Raw genomic sequence first — 16,272 nt, forward strand, 5'->3', positions numbered from 1 at the left:
TGGTAAAGAAGCTTGTGCAGTAAAAAGCCTTACTATAATATATAAACTCGACGAAAAGGGGAAAATATTAAATCTAATATAATGCACTCACGAACGAGGCTATAATTTGCGAGACTAAAGATGTGTATTATAACCACTTCTGCACTAAATTTCATTTGGACATCTTAAATAGTAATATGAAAAAGTTTCATTAATTCCTTAAAGCTAAACTTCACCTACAAAAGCGTTGGCTCGAAACAGGAGTCTATAAACTGTGTTGCCCTTCTAAACAGTTTTGCAATTATGTTGATTATATACATACATATGTATGTACATATGTATGCGAAAATAAACCTTTTAAGCTTTTATTATGACTAAAGGTTTCTTCTAATTACTATTAAATTTTTTTCAAAATGAGTATTTGATATTGGTTGCCAAACGCTGTTAGATTCTTTCCTCTTAGGTATTAAATGGTAACGTTCTTAAACAAAATTCAATTTTCTAAGCTCTAAACAATCAAAAATACATACATACATACATACTATGTAACTTTTGCTGAAACATCTCTTATTTCCTTGCTATTATTTATTCATAATCGTTTAATATGTATGATTTCATTCAAGTGTTGTGCGAATATCCCTTATCATATTAACCGACAATCTTCAGCACATCAAAGAATCACGACCCAACAGTCCCTATTTTGAGGTGAAGTAAGAAGGAAAGAAAAAGTAATTGACAGGCTAAATGCTCTCAATTGACTATGCTGGTGTCCTTACTATATGGCTATTATAGTGATTGTAGCCTAATGGGCAATCCACAACAAGTAAATAAATAAATAAATGCTAATATTTCAGATGGAATAAAATAAGATATGTGTCACAAACATATTTCCGAATTTTGTGCAATACCAAAAGCCATGGATAATATTGTTATTAATATTATTTATGTACTATTTTGTGAATAACACTTATGAGAATGCATTATTATCATATATTAGTACTATTTACAAATATATGTGTTCACATACATATGTAAATGAATTTGTGTCAATCGAAACAGGCGTTTGGATTAATTTTCATGTGTATATTAGGATATATACGATTGTGTGTATGCATATATGTATGTACATACTTGTAGATAATAATAACGTTTTAACATGCAAAAGTTCTGCCGACTTCTAAAACTACTAATGCAATTGAAGTTCTTTTCCTTAGTGGAGCCTATGATCCGACGAGAAGTATTGAGTATGGTTCGGAGCGGCAGAAACTGTGCAGGAGGCAAATATAGAGGCGAAGTTTAAGGAACTCACTAGCAGAACTGATCGCTTAACCACAAAAAAACCTTTGAAAAGCTTTACTAATAATTGAGAGCATAACCTCCTCCTGAGCTACCAATTAACCTTAATTCCCCGCTTACCTGAATATATGACTTCGATTATCCGCCTTATAAGAGATTTGTCCGTCTTACAAAATTTAGCGTGTTCGCTTAAAAATCTTAAACCAACTTAATACACTTGCGAAACGTAAAAAACACAGAATAAAACTACTTTAAGTAGAGAACATAAACAAAAACAGCAATAAGGAGCAACAAACGATCTTACCCACTTGTTTCAGCAGTGAAGCTTTCGCACGCGTGAAAGCTCTTCATACGCGACTAAATACCACTCACCTTACAATTGTGTTGAGCAACTGTGCTAAGTGCGAAAAATCCATTAACATTTCTAACAACAATTGCATGTACATATGTGTGTGCGTGTGTGAATTTACTGCCGCACATTTGTCGCAATGGAATGGAGCGGTCAATGCTTTTCTCGCTTTTCGTCACATGTACACGCTCGCATGCATGGGCATACTCACACGCGCGAGTGCTACGAAACCGCATACACGTAAGTAAACGTCAGTTGATGTGACGTGACAATGCAAACAGCGGTGTGTGTGTGCGTGCTTGAGCATCGTTAAACACCCGTCACTTGCCACAGCCGCAACCGCATGAGGCGTTGCGGTTTGCTACACTGCCGTTAGCTGTTACCCCTTGCGTCGGGCATAGCGACACGTCAACGGCGCGCTTGCCACGCCGTTGCGCCTAACGTTGCATGTTCATTTTCGACTAATGTTGCCACAAGGAGCGTTGGCATGCTGCCGCACTGTTTTTTCCATGCAAAAACGTTTCAAATTGCATAAGTATACGTGTGTATATATATATGTGCCTATGTTTGCTTGTATTTGTTGGTGCTTTTTATGGTTCCGCTATTTGCTCGCCATTTAAACGGCGACGGCTGCGCGCATGCATAAATGCGTATTTAAGCGCGACACTTGCAACATTAACTGTCTATTTGTATGTGTCTGTGTATATGCATTCAGACACTTGCGTCAAAGTGTTGCTTGTTTGCTTGGTTAAGCTTTCTGCCGCAACGTTATTGTTATTGTTGAACTTTGTTGCCTTTAAAGTGACTGCCGTTGTTGTTAGTTGTTGTTATTTTTGTTCTCGTTGTTGGTACATTTGGGTGACACTGCGTCCTGCACTACTGTTAGTGACACATTTGTTGTCTTGTCTTGTTATTTGATGCCGCTGTTACTGCTGTTCATGTAGCCTGCGCCACAACCGCAACGCAACAACGTCGTTTACAATGTTGCACATTCCCAAGCCACAGATATGCTTCCTCATCATACAAATGTACATACATTATATATACATACATATTTACATAACGCTTGTTGTTATTGCAAATGCGGTTACTTATTAATTGCACTCACACATACATACATACATACAACACTCAGCCTGTGTTGTGGATAAAAAATTAAGTTCAACACAGTTCACTACAGTGCCATCCAAGTGGAACGTTGGGTTGGGCCACGACGACCCGTCAAGCTTTCAATTGCTCCATTTGCATGTTTGTGCGTCGGGCTCCATCCACACCCAGTTGACTCGGTATATGGGTCAACGCAAAAATGTCAAATTCACTCGCTCAATCATTCACTTGCCTCTCCGCAGTATGCAACTCACTGACTTACTCTTTTTAACTTGCTGAGGCACTCACTTAGTCAGTCATTCACTCAAATTGTTGCTGTGTCAAAGGTCAAATGCGACTTTGCTCGATTATTTTCACCTCTTAGCATATTGGCGGCGGTCTGATAGCGCATATTGCAATTCCCAAGCCAACCGCAAGCCAGAACAAAGAGCAACAACAACACTGTATAAAAAAGTGCCAGTTAACCACCACCGCCACCACCCATCGCTGACCCAAATAATTATTGACTTTTTCTGTGTCAACACAACAATATGGTTGTGGTCGCTATGGGCCTTTAAATATGCTACAAAAGTAAACCGCAAAAGTTGGAATTGCTGCTGACGAGGGCGCAGTGTACTTTTCTTTGTCGATGCTGCCACAGCGTACGAAACAAAATGGAAAAACAAAAAGCCGTTAACCGGCAAAAATATGTCACCGATACAACAACAGCGCTATTACGACCTACAAATGCTTTTCATTTGACGTTTACTTTTAGGTACTTTAGCTAACTTTAATAACTTTTCAAAGGTTTACTAAAAGGCAACTAAATAATCGAAAGAGTAAGCTTAAAGCATTCAAAAGTTAAATTGCGCGGAATGGAATGCTATTCGGTATTGGCCAAACATACAAATGTATGTATGTATCCAACATTATACACTTGAAATGAAAGGTGAAAATTAAGTTAGGCTTGCGTCGTAGAGCAAGTAAAAATTCTTTACAAATTTTAGTGGGTTCCATTTAGTGCATGTTATATACATACATATACATAACAGCAAGGAATTGTGAGTCCGAGGATTTTTCATGAACTGCGAAATTGTAGACGAAATATAATACATATTTATGGAAAATTATTATAATTTTAAATAGATATGAAAAAGCCTTAGAAGCCACTTTACAAAGAATTTTGATTTTGATATATGAGGTAAACTAGACGAAATATCTCCTGTCATCAAACAAACAGTCGTCGCAATCGCGGCTACGCACACAACGTCACTGTTGCCAGTCATAACTTCAAAGTTGTAGATAATTTCGTCTATCTTGAAACCAGCATCAACACCAACAACAATCTCTTGCCAACAGGTGCTACTTTGGACAGAGAAGGCAATTGAGAAGTAAAGTTCTTCCTCTACGAACAAAAACAAAACTCTATAAATCACTATATGGTACCGAGGCATGGACGACGACAACATCTGATGAGTCCACGTTATGAGTTTTCGAGTTAAAAGTTCTGCGAAAGACTTATGATACTTTGCGCGTTGGCCACGGCGAATACCACATTCGATGGAACGATGAGCTTTATGAGAAATACGGCGACAATAACGACGTACATACATACAGCGGCTACGTTGGATAGGTCTTGTCGTCCGAATTGACGAAAACACTCCAGCTCTGAAAGTATTCGACGCAGTACCCGACGGAAGAAGCAGAGAAAGAGAAGACCCTCTACTCCGTTAGAAAAACCAGGTGGAGAAGGACCTGGCCGCGTAAGCGATTTTTACGCCAGTAAAGAAGATGAAGAAAATGGCTACCATAGTTAGAAATTTTTATTACAGCCTCAGGGACTAATCAAATAACATACATATTTTAAAAACTAGATTTCCTTTGCATTGTTATACATATGTACCGTAGGGTCGCTGGGGAGTTCAAGGGAAACTAATAAAACATATACTAGCGGTTGTCATTTTAGAATTTTTTAAAAATAAGATGTTGAAACCCATTGATGCGTTTAAATTCAGAGCTGTAGACTCTCTCAGTGTGCAAAGTGTTTAAGTTAAGAGAGTCAAATTACTGAAAATCGCCATGCTTTAATTAAGAACTTTTGAGACTTGAGTTTTGGACGGACTTTCTAATAGAAAATTTTAATAAAAGTAATTTCTATGTTTCGGTCGGTTACAACAGTTTAAATAAGAATTTTTCTAAAAATTTATGCTCTTGACGTATTTTGGCTGTTGCTCTCTTTTTAAGACGCTATAGAGGACTATTAAACTTCTGGTAATTTATTCGGAACTCCGTGTGAACTGGAAGCTAACACAGAACTTCGAATTCAGGCTGTTGGATCCCTTTTCTTGTCTTCATATTTTTCGATTTCTTTCTCTTTAACACGATAAAAACTTCATTAGTTTTAATTTCATTGGCATTTATAGCATTTAAACAAATTAAATTAAGATAGAATAAATTCAGTTTTTTATACATTCTTCAATTACTTCCTCTTTCTTTGCAGTTTAAATTCACACCAAGCTTTTCCAACAAAATAAAGCAGATTGCAAAAAAGATAATATGCGTGTTGAAAATTGTGGTCGCATATGTAAAACAAATAAGTGCAACGACAACAACAACAAAACCAATAATAATACAATAACAACAGTGAAATGCTGTAATAAGTTTTATAACAAAAGCAATAATAATAGTATCCATAACGGTCAAAATAGTAACAAAAACCCGTAACCACATCATAAGTGCAGCTGTGGCACGCCACTTGGTAGCAAACGACCGGCGACCATTAAACAAAGTGCCAATAAAAAGTTTAAACCTATCAAATTAACAATCGTTAAAACATACTTATGCACGCACGCATACAATTAATTGCGTAATTGGAGAGACCACAAATAAAAATACAGACAAATTAAGGCTTATGTAAAAAAGGTAAGTGGGAAATATAAAAACAAAAAAAGGAAAAAAATATGGGAAACAAAAATAAAAGGAAAATCATAAAGCTTTTACTGTTTATAATATTTTTATAACAATTGTTAAGTATAAAAATTTTATAAATCTGGTGTTGTGGTGCGTTTGTTGCGCATTGCATTATTAATTGGCTTTCAAAATTATTAATTATAGAATACGGTTATCTACATTTAGGGCAAATTATTGAAATTAAGCCATATACATACATATAAAATCGTATATTTTATGTGGTGGAAGGGGTTAAAGGTACTTTACATAAATATGTAATATTTTATCTCTAAATAAATATTTTATACATTAAAATGTTTGGAAAGTTGTTAAAACTCTTTTGCTCTGCATTGAAACTCCATTTAATGATGTTGTAATTTAGACAGTAATTTTATCAAAAGTGATGGACGAATAGAATTTATTTGATCACGTAAGACGAACTTAAAATTTTCCTCCACTTTTGGTTGAACAGGTTGAGGTTTCTATCTGTGGTGTCCAGCAATTATTTGAAATACATAGTTATAAGCTCTATTACAACTAAAATGTATCGTAAGCCGAACTAGTTATGCAATTGATTACTTTTCTTGAAAGCAACTGTTTGTTTTGCTCAATGAAAGATGTCAATCGCATGGTCAGAAAAAACTCTATAAAAAGGATAACTACTTATCACTTACAAAAACTGTCTTTAACTCAAATTATCTACTTATACATAGATTCCGAGAAATTAAGTTAGTAGCAGGATGGTTTTAAATCACACATTTTCTAACTGCAACTTCGATGCTCGGCATAAATATTTGTTTACATTTGAAGTTTAAGACATTATTTTATAACGTGGAATAAAAAAATATATTGCTCTTTAACCCAGAAAAGAAGTAGCTTAGTCTATAATAGTTTAGAAGAGGATTTAAATATGTTCTCTTTATCGTTTTGTTTTTGTTGCTTTTCTAGATCCTTAAAATTTCTGTCATAGCTGTGGTTTCCAAAATCCACGTGGAGAATACAAAGACTTAGGATGCAATCAGTGAGTTCCGTAGTGCCAACGTAACGTGTTGTTGTTCTCATTTGAGCATTTTTGCTGTTTCAATGTAAATTAAAACTCACCAGCGCTTCTACCGTTCCTATCGTGCATGTTTGCCCAAATTGAATTTTTTAAGTTGAAACGAGTTTGTTCTCTTAACGAGTTTGCTCTCTTAAACGTAGAGTTGCCAGTCTCGATATTTTGTAGTATTAAAAAAATAACTTTGAATATACATTTGTATTTGAAATATTCTTAAAGTAGTTCAAAATTACAGTGAATAAAATTATTTATAATTAGGCCGACCGTTTTTAATAATTGGATTCTAGTTTTGATGTTAAACAATATGAAAAATTATAACTGAAAAGCTGGATGTGATGTATACAAAGTGATTATTAGTAACACTGCTCACATGAGATCAAGGGAGAACAACAACAACTACGTAGTCAGTACGGAAGGGCGGAACGGAATTCACTAGTTGCAGCTCTATAATCACTTAAAGGATATCGAAGATAAAGTTGTACAATAATTGCAGTAAGAAAGTTCTGAATTGGAATTCACTTTTAGATTACTTAGTTTATTATAATAAAATTGACACTTTAGCCGTTTTTGTAAATTAAAATTTTTTTTAGGTATAAATTGAAAGAATTTTCATAAGATTTCATTAAAAAAAAAATTATTGAAAATATCTAATTAATGTTTCCCCTTTCCTCTAATTAGTAAATTATTATTTTTCTTTGAAAATTTTAATAACTCGCCCAAAGTTCCCTTGGCGCACTGTTCTTAATTTGTTATTCACTAAAAAATCCCGAAAGAATCAGAGAAAATATGCTTTTGCATAAGTATATCGAAAGTCGACGCAAAGGAAACTATAAAATAAAATTGTATCCACTTTAATGACTGCGCTCATTGAATTTATGAGCGCGTGAATATCCACTCAAAGCATAAAATTTTAATTTTAATTTATTGTTGCCGCGCAAATGCCGACCAATTATGAGATGCAGGCAACTTTAGACGTTGCTTATTGTCTTAACTAGTTGCAGGGCATGGAAAGGCACGATTTCGAACTGCTCCGCAGCTAACAATGTGACATGCAGCAACTGCGCACTCACATGCCCAACCAAAGAATTGTCTGCATACGCATTCATTGAGTAGCCGCACATAAAGTAGACGAATTAATATAGCAGGAGGCAAACGAGTAAGCTGCGCGCATCTGTTGCATCCACATGATTGCACATACTTACACACACTGGTATGTATGTATGTATGTGTAGTCGTTCCTCTTTTCATATTCAAGCGTAATTTGCGCTTGCAACAACAGCCAATATGTAGCAACAGCAGCTATAGCAGCAGCAGCTGCTTTGTGTGGCAAGCAACTGACGGCGTGTAAACGAGCTAAGCTTGACTGCCTGCCCGTCCGGCCGCCGGCGCATTCGCTTGACAATTGCGTGACAATTATAATTGCTCATCGTTGAGTCGCCGTTGCAAGCATGTACATTCCAACGTTATGTTGCCACTTGCTGCAACATATAAATGTATGTATATTTCGCGCGTGGGTTTGTGTATGCGTGCTGCGACGCTCTGTTGCGTCCGCTATAATTCACTTGCTTTTCATTCCGTCACGCGTTCGAAATGCTTACTGTTGCATGCACTTAACTATTAAATGAGCAAATCGTACGCGCTGAGTGGAAGCTTTGCTGCTGCCTCGCTAGTTTGTCCATAGTGCCTAACAGTATATGTATGTATGTATATAATTCTACAAGGTGCTTTCCGAAGTAAACAGGACATTCTGAATCTAGTGCCCCTTCTGGCGCCTTCGACATATGTCGACTGGTGCGGTATCTATATGACTCCGCTATTGATTGTCCAGTGAGAATTTCATGACATTTCATTGATTGCAAGTAAAGTTATGGGTGCGAAAATGAGCTTCGAACAAAGAGCCAGCATTAAATGTTGTTTAAAAATTGGTAAAACTTTTACCGAAACTTTTCAATTGATGAGACAAGTTTATGGCGATGACTGCCTATCCCGTAAGAGAGTGCACGAGTGGTTTTAACGTTTTCAAAGTGATGTGAGGACATAAATGACGATAAACATGTGGGCAAATCAAAATCCGTGATCACCGGAAATTCCATCGAAACTGTGCGTGAATTCACCTAAAATCAGCCGAAATCATCATTGAAATTCGTGAAAATGGAATTGAACATCTCCAAAACATCCATTTATCGTATTTTGACCGAACATTTGGTCTTACGAAAGGTATGTGCACGGTTTATTCCACACAAATTGACTGACGACCAAAAATTGCTCGGAATCCAACATTCGAAGGACATCATTAAAGAGGTCAAAAAGGACAAAAACTTCCTTAAAATTATTGTGACCAGTGACGAAACCAATATGATCCCGAAACGAAACGCCAGAGTGTTGAACGGTTGGACGGTTTGTTCCGCACAAATTGATTGATAGCCAATAATTGCTCAGAATCCAACATTCCAAGGACGCTTGTGACCGATTATTTGACCAACAAGTAAGGAAGGGCTAAGTTCGGGTGTCACCGAACATTTTATACTCTCGCATGATAAGGTGATAATCGAGATTTCATTATCCGTCATTTACATATTTTTTTTATTTTGGTTCCTAATGTATATACATACTCGTATTATACAGAGAAGGCATCAGATGGATTTCAAAATAACGTTATATTGGAAGAAGGCGTGGTTGTGAACCGATTTCGCCCATATTTCGTACATGTCATCAGGGTGTTAAAAAAATATTATAAACCGAGTTTCACTGAAATCGGTCGAGTAGTTCCTGAGATATGGTTTTTGGTCCATAAGTGGGCGACGCCACGCCCATTTTCAATTTTTAAAAAAAGCCTGGGTACAGCTTCCTTCTGCCATTTCTTCCGTAAAATTTAGTGTTTCTGACGTTTTTTGTTAGTCGGTTAACGCACTTTTAGTGATTTTCAACATAACCTTTGTTTGGGTGGTGGGCGTGGTTATTATCCTATTTCTACAATTTTTGAACTTTATTTGGAAATGCCTGAATAAAACGACTCTATAGAGTTTGGTTGACATAGCTATAGTAGTTTCCGAGATATGTACAAAAAACTTAATAGGGGGCGGGGCCACGCCCACTTTTCCAAAAAAATTACTTCCAAATATGCTCCTCCCTAATGTGATCCTTTGTGCCAAATTTCACTTTAATATCTTTATTTATGGCTTAGTTATGACACTTTATAGGTTTTCGGTTTCCGCCATTTTGTGGGCGTGGTAGTGGGCCGATTTTGCCCATCTTCGAACTTAACCTTCTTATGGAGCCAAGAAATACGTGTACCAAGTTTCATCATGATACCTCAATTTTTACTCAAGTTACAGCTTGCACGGACGGACGGACAGACAGACATCCGGATTTCAACTCTACTCGTCACCCTGATCACTTTGGTATATATAACCCTATATCTGACTCTTTTAGTTTTAGGACTTACAAACAACCGTTATGTGAACAAAACTATAATACTCTCTTTAGCAACTTTGTTGCGAGAGTATAAAAATCACGTTATAACCATTAACCACTCCCCATATTCACCTGTTATGGCACCGTGCGACTTCTTACTTTTCGGAAAAATGCATTTGCTCATGAAAGGAAAGCGTTATGCAGACATAGAGGCCATTCAAAAGGCTTGCACCGGCATACTGGCGGCCATACCGGCCAACGAGCTAAAACACTCGTTCGACATGCTTTTGGACCGTCCAGAAAGCTGTATTGAAGAAGGAGAATATTTTGAATTAAATAAATTGATTTTACCGAACAAAACATTTGTTCTGTTTTTTTAAGTCCTGTTTACTTTGGAACGCACCTTGTATATTCGGCCGCAATGAGGCTGTCAAGTGAGCGCCACCATTGCACTTAAATGCGGCATTTCCAGTTTTGAATTTTTGCAGTGCGGTACAATCAATTGAATGGCCAGCAGGCGAGGGCAAAGTGAAGCTGCTCTGAAGCCTGGAGGCTGTCTAGTCGCGATGAAAATTAAAATTTTAGGAAAGGCTATTTCATATCTCCTTAATTTTTTTGATAAATATGTCGAGACAGACAATCATTAGAAAGTAATTATAAATACTGAAAATAGTGCGAAGTTTATGAGAAACAGGTAGATAACTTAGGATATTATATAATACTTGGGCCTAGTTTATTTTTTAGTTCTTGAAAGTAAAAACACTTGTAGTTTTTTTTTATAGTTTTACTATAAAATCTTGCATTTGAACTAAAGGGTGATTTTTTAAGAGCTTGATAACTTTTATAAAAAAAAAAACGCATAAATGTTGACCGCGGCTGCGTCTTAGGTGGTCCATTCGGAAAGTCCAATTTTGGGCAACTTTTTCGAGCATTTCGGCCGGAATAGCCCGAATTTCTTCGGAAATGTTGTCTTCCAAAGCTGGAATAGTTGCTGGCTTATTTCTGTAGACTTTAGACTTGACGTAGCCCCACAAAAAATAGTCTAAAGGCGTTAAATCGCATGATCTTGGTGGCCAACTTACGGGTCCATTTCTTGAGATGAATTGTTGTCCGAAGTTTTCCCTCAAAATGGCCATAGAATCGCGAGCTGTGTGGCATGTAGCGCCATCTTGTTGAAACCACATGTCAACCAAGTTCAGTTCTTCCATTTTTGGCAACAAAAAGTTTGTTAGCATCGAACGATAGCGATCGCCATTCACCGTAACGTTGCGTCCAACAGCATCTTTGAAAAAATACGGTCCAATGATTCCACCAGCGTACAAACCACACCAAACAGTGCATTTTTCGGGATGCATGGGCAGTTCTTGAACGGCTTCTGGTTGCTCTTCACCCCAAATGCGGCAATTTTGCTTATTTACGTAGCCATTCAACCAGAAATGAGCCTCATCGCTGAACAAAACACGCGCGCGAAACACATTTCGAACCGAACACTGATTTTGGTAATAAAATTCAATGATTTGCAAGCGTTGCTCGTTAGTAAGTCTATTCATGATGAAATGTCAAAGCATACTGAGCATCTTTCTCTTTGACACCATGTCTGAAATCCCACGTGATCTGTCAAATACTAATGCATGAAAATCCTAACCTCAAAAAAATCACCCGTTATATAATTAATGCAAGATGACGCTAAAAGACGGTACTTGAAGAACCCACAAACTAAGAGTTCAAACAATGAAATATTTCGAAAACAATTTCTATGTTTTGAATTGAAATTGAATTCTTAATTCTTTACACTATTATCAAAAATTTTCACTGCTTTTATACCGTCTTTACACTATAAACGAGCTACACAGTCCTTGGAAGTGTTTTCGATTCAAAGCTTTTGACAAATTTCATTGGTAAATTAACAAATTCGGAATTAGAATTTAATACGAATGTACTGAGATTGGATGTGAAACATGATTTATATAATTTGCGTAATTTAGATTGGTAATAACTTCAAAATGTAATTTTAACTTGAATTAAAACATTCTCAATTCTGAATAGTTGCAAAAAAAATTACACACAGCTATTTTTTTCAAAATGATTAAGTCAGTCGCCGAAATATAATGTATTTTAATATTCTTAAAATATTTTAGGTGTTCGACATAATTATGCTAAGTTAGGTACTCATAGTCAATATTGTCATTATTTGTTCTAGTTGATTAACCACTCAAAAGTAGGCGTTTAAAAACACACCGTTGTATATTGTAATGAAAGTAGCAGAAAGGATTCGTTTATTCCCCGTTATAAAAATATATTCAAAAAATATATTTTATTACCACTATATTTTGAAGATGATTTCCTCGTTTTCCTTAAGATTTATTTTTTATATCTATTTTTAAACAAGAATTTGGATGCCAGTTAAGAAACCAACAGTAATGGAATAGTTAGAATGTCGAACTTGAACTTTTATATTTCTGCAAAAGATGGTAACTTGTCGAAGACACTAACCTCATTTATGGAAAACGATTAATCAGCCACCTACCACCACTTTTTCGCTCATCGGAACCATTTTTCGATTGGTCGATCTATCAAAAAAGTGTAGAATACAACAGAACATAAGCCATACTGCATAACTAACTTTCAATTCAATTTTACCATATGCTTTCATTCTTAAAATAGTGGGTAGTCGAAAAAGTCTTTTCGTATTTCTAATCAAAGTTTAATAAACCTTATATTTACCATTCTGATCGACCACTTTTTGTCATTTTTCTGCAAAAAACTGCGACTAGTAATTTTGACAGTCTTCTCTTGCAGTCAACTTTACTAAATTAAGAGAGTTTTGCATTGATCGAAACAAATGCTAGTCCGATGGTGCAAGGTCTGGGCTAAATGGTGGATGCATGAAAACTCACTAGTTTTTGCCGAGTCATCAAATGATGGATGACGAAACCTTTTCTGTTGATCAGTTCTGGCCGTTTTTTTCGATTTCTCGCTTCAATCTCATTAGTTGTCGACCAGGCTAGAGCAGATCATAGTGGATGATTGCTTTCCAATCCCACCAAACACTCAGCATAATTTTTCGAGCCGCCAATCCTGGCTTTGCGACCATTTGTTGAGCTCCAGCACGCTTGGACCATGATCTTTTTCGCACATTATTATCGTATTTGATCCCCTTTCGTCGGCTGTTACCACTCGCTTCAGAAATGATTCGATTTCATTTTGTTTCAGCAAAGAATCACAGATGTTACTTCAGTTCAATAAATTTATCACAGACAATTCATGATTAACCCATACATCGAGCTTCTTTTTTGGAGCTAGCCTTTTTTAAATGGTTCGAACCCGTTTAATGATGAATATTAAGTTCCTTGGCGATGTCATGGCTGCCTGCCATGACGGTCCTGGTCAATCTTTTCCATAATTTCATCGACTTTTTCAACGATAGGTCGACCAAAGCGAGGTGCATTATTCAAATCGAAATTTCCAGAACGGAAGGAGCGAACCATGGTTGTGCGACACGAACTGATACAGCATCATTTCCGTATATTGCCCGAATTTAATTGATGGCTTGCGCGGCATTTTTCCCTTTTTTATACAAAATTTTCAAAACATAGCAATTTCTTCATTATTTTAACTAATTTTTGAACAGCCGTAACTTGTTTTCAACTTCCCGGAATTTATTTCTTTTTTTTGTTAAATGAAGCTTAAACACGATGTAATTGGTAGCACTGGAGATATACGATTGCAACGACATCTATTGACAAAATACGAAAAGACTTCTTAGACTTCGCAATATATGGAGTATTTGTTCATATATCTCCAAATCAAGGGATCAGCATAATATACCCAGCGAATTATTACATAATTCACTACGGCATACATCCGTACAAGCTGCATGTAATTGCCTATACATACATATGTACATATATGGTTTACTACGCTGCATTAGTAGTTCACTTGCCAGTTGTCAGAAACAATTTAATGTGTCACAATTTGTTACGCGCTGATAGAATATAAACACTTGCATGCACACTTAATTGTCATTAAGGCAAACGAATTGGCAGCGTGGATGCAACGCAATGATTAGTTCTGCCACAAAGGCATTAGTGCACGCTTGCAACAGCACAATCCCTACAATATTTACCACATACTAACTACCATACAAGGCATTCGAAACTATACCAAATGCGCAGGAAGTGAATTGTGTATGTTTTTATAATTAGAGCAGTTTTCGTTGAGCCATAATGGCAATCGCAAAATTTCGGGACACATTCAATATTTTCGAGACTCCTGTCGGGATTAAATACTTGTTCGCAAAATATAATAATAATGTTGATAGAAAATCCATTCAGAATTTTGATACAATCCCGAAATTTCGTGTCTGCTCCCGAAATAGTATATTTTTCGTTTAAACTTTACAAAAACACCATTAATTTGTCAAGTAACTACCACACTCTTATCAAAGCTACAAGCCATTGGTACTGTCAGTTACATACATACATATTCATAAATACAGCAAATAGTACATCCATCCATTAAGTCATGCTCATAGAGTGGCATGCGAACGTGCAACAAGCAAATATGTTGCTACATGTTGCACATATGTATGTATATACTTATGAGCACGTTCTTCTAACAGTATAAACATTCAATGCATGCTGCAATGTTGCACTTGCACTCGCTTACGTGCTTATGCTTGCACATAAGCATGGGTTTGTGTGCGCCCCGCTTTGCTGCTGGCTCACGAACAATTGAATTAATGGCAATTTCAATTAAATACGAATTGAAATAATGAAGTAATGCATTTTTCGAGTATTTCCCAAAATTATACAATAACACCGAAATTGAAATAACGTTAATGAAAATTAAATGTGTTGAACGCTGTGCCTGCGTTGTTCGTATACCAAATATGTTCCAACGTTGGCATATTGGAAAACATAAATTTATCGCTAAGTGCTACATACGTGGGCAGACAGCATGCGCCATAAAATGTGGTCGCTGGTTAAATTTCTGCTTTTTTTTTGTGTGTTTCTAAAATATGAAAAGCTTTAAACAGCTGCAATTCATGTGCGCTCCTTTTGTTGTTGATTTCACTATTAATTAAATAGCAAATTCTCATATTTAACGATAAGCCGTGACCGCCTATTTGGTTTAGCCAAAGCGGATATTAATGTGAACGGTTTAGTTTAGCAGCTGCTCATTAATATTAAAGTGAAAATGCGAAATTTTGCTGGAGTTAAATTACGTAAGCCGATTTTTATTAAATCTTAAATTGTATTTATTTATTTTTTGTATATTTTTTGGCTTCTAAAATGGAAATAGCTTTGCATTATTAATTAGCTTTAATTGGAAATTAATTATTTTAATTTCACTAATAATTGTAAGCAATTATTTTAGAGAAAAAAGTAGAAAAGAAAAAAATGTACTAATGAGTCTAAAAATAAATTAAATAATTGCAAAATGAAAAATATATTTTGTATTGAATGAGGAATCGTACGAAATGAATAAGATTACCAATACTTGAGTTATATATGTTAGCAAAGTTTTCAGAATTTTTGGTTTCGGTTTTCGAACTTTGACTGGCACAGCGGTCAGTTGTCCTTTGCACACCAATAACGCGTCTAATAAGTTGTACCTTAGACCATTGACGCGCCTTCACAAAAGTATTCTAACGGTCTCAAATAACACCTCCTAAATATCTTAATGAAATATATGTTTCTGGATTTGATTCAGTCATAAAAACCTGGTGCCGAATGGTGTCAAGTGCTTATGAGTTATTTCCTCATGCTGTTGGAACCACTTTACGCTTTAACAGTTGGGATCGACATGGAAAACCGAAAAGTCTTTCAACACTCTTCGGTGAAGGTAACTTTGACTTCACCGCCAATTTGAAAAAAATATAGTTTTATCCATGTATTTTTCTATATTCATGAAAGGCAGTTATTGTAGGGTTCATTTAGTGCGTATTTATATTTATTATGCTAGCCACCCTTGGAGAAAATGGTTCACTAAAAGAAGTTTTAAGACAATATTAGAATTTTTTCACAATGAACTGTGTGTTTTGTGTCAGCTACAAAAAGTACTAATAAACTCGGCTTTGTGGCACATTATACTTACATTGTTATCATTGGTATTTTTATGGGAATAAAAATAGTTGCTG

The 16,272-nt window shown here is 36.0% G+C and overlaps 1 protein-coding gene across 16 annotated transcripts in view; it reads left to right on the top strand.

Annotated features, from left to right (window-relative positions):
* LOC105224097 (chondroadherin-like protein) overlaps positions 1 to 16,272 on the top strand; it is a 171,217-nt gene that overhangs the window by 130,837 nt on the left and 24,108 nt on the right. For 15 of the 16 annotated variants that reach the window (XM_049458831.1, XM_049458830.1, XM_049458835.1 and 12 more), the window contains one exon: positions 5,211 to 5,632. The exons of the other annotated variant lie outside the window; for it this stretch is intronic. The gene's annotated coding sequence lies outside the window, so the exon portion shown is untranslated. The remainder of the gene's footprint in view (positions 1 to 5,210; positions 5,633 to 16,272) is intronic. 16 annotated transcript variants of the gene reach the window in all.

The sequence above is a fragment of the Bactrocera dorsalis genome, chromosome 5 (genome assembly GCF_023373825.1).
Source record: "Bactrocera dorsalis isolate Fly_Bdor chromosome 5, ASM2337382v1, whole genome shotgun sequence".
NCBI classification, from domain to species: Eukaryota; Metazoa; Arthropoda; class Insecta; order Diptera; family Tephritidae; genus Bactrocera; species Bactrocera dorsalis.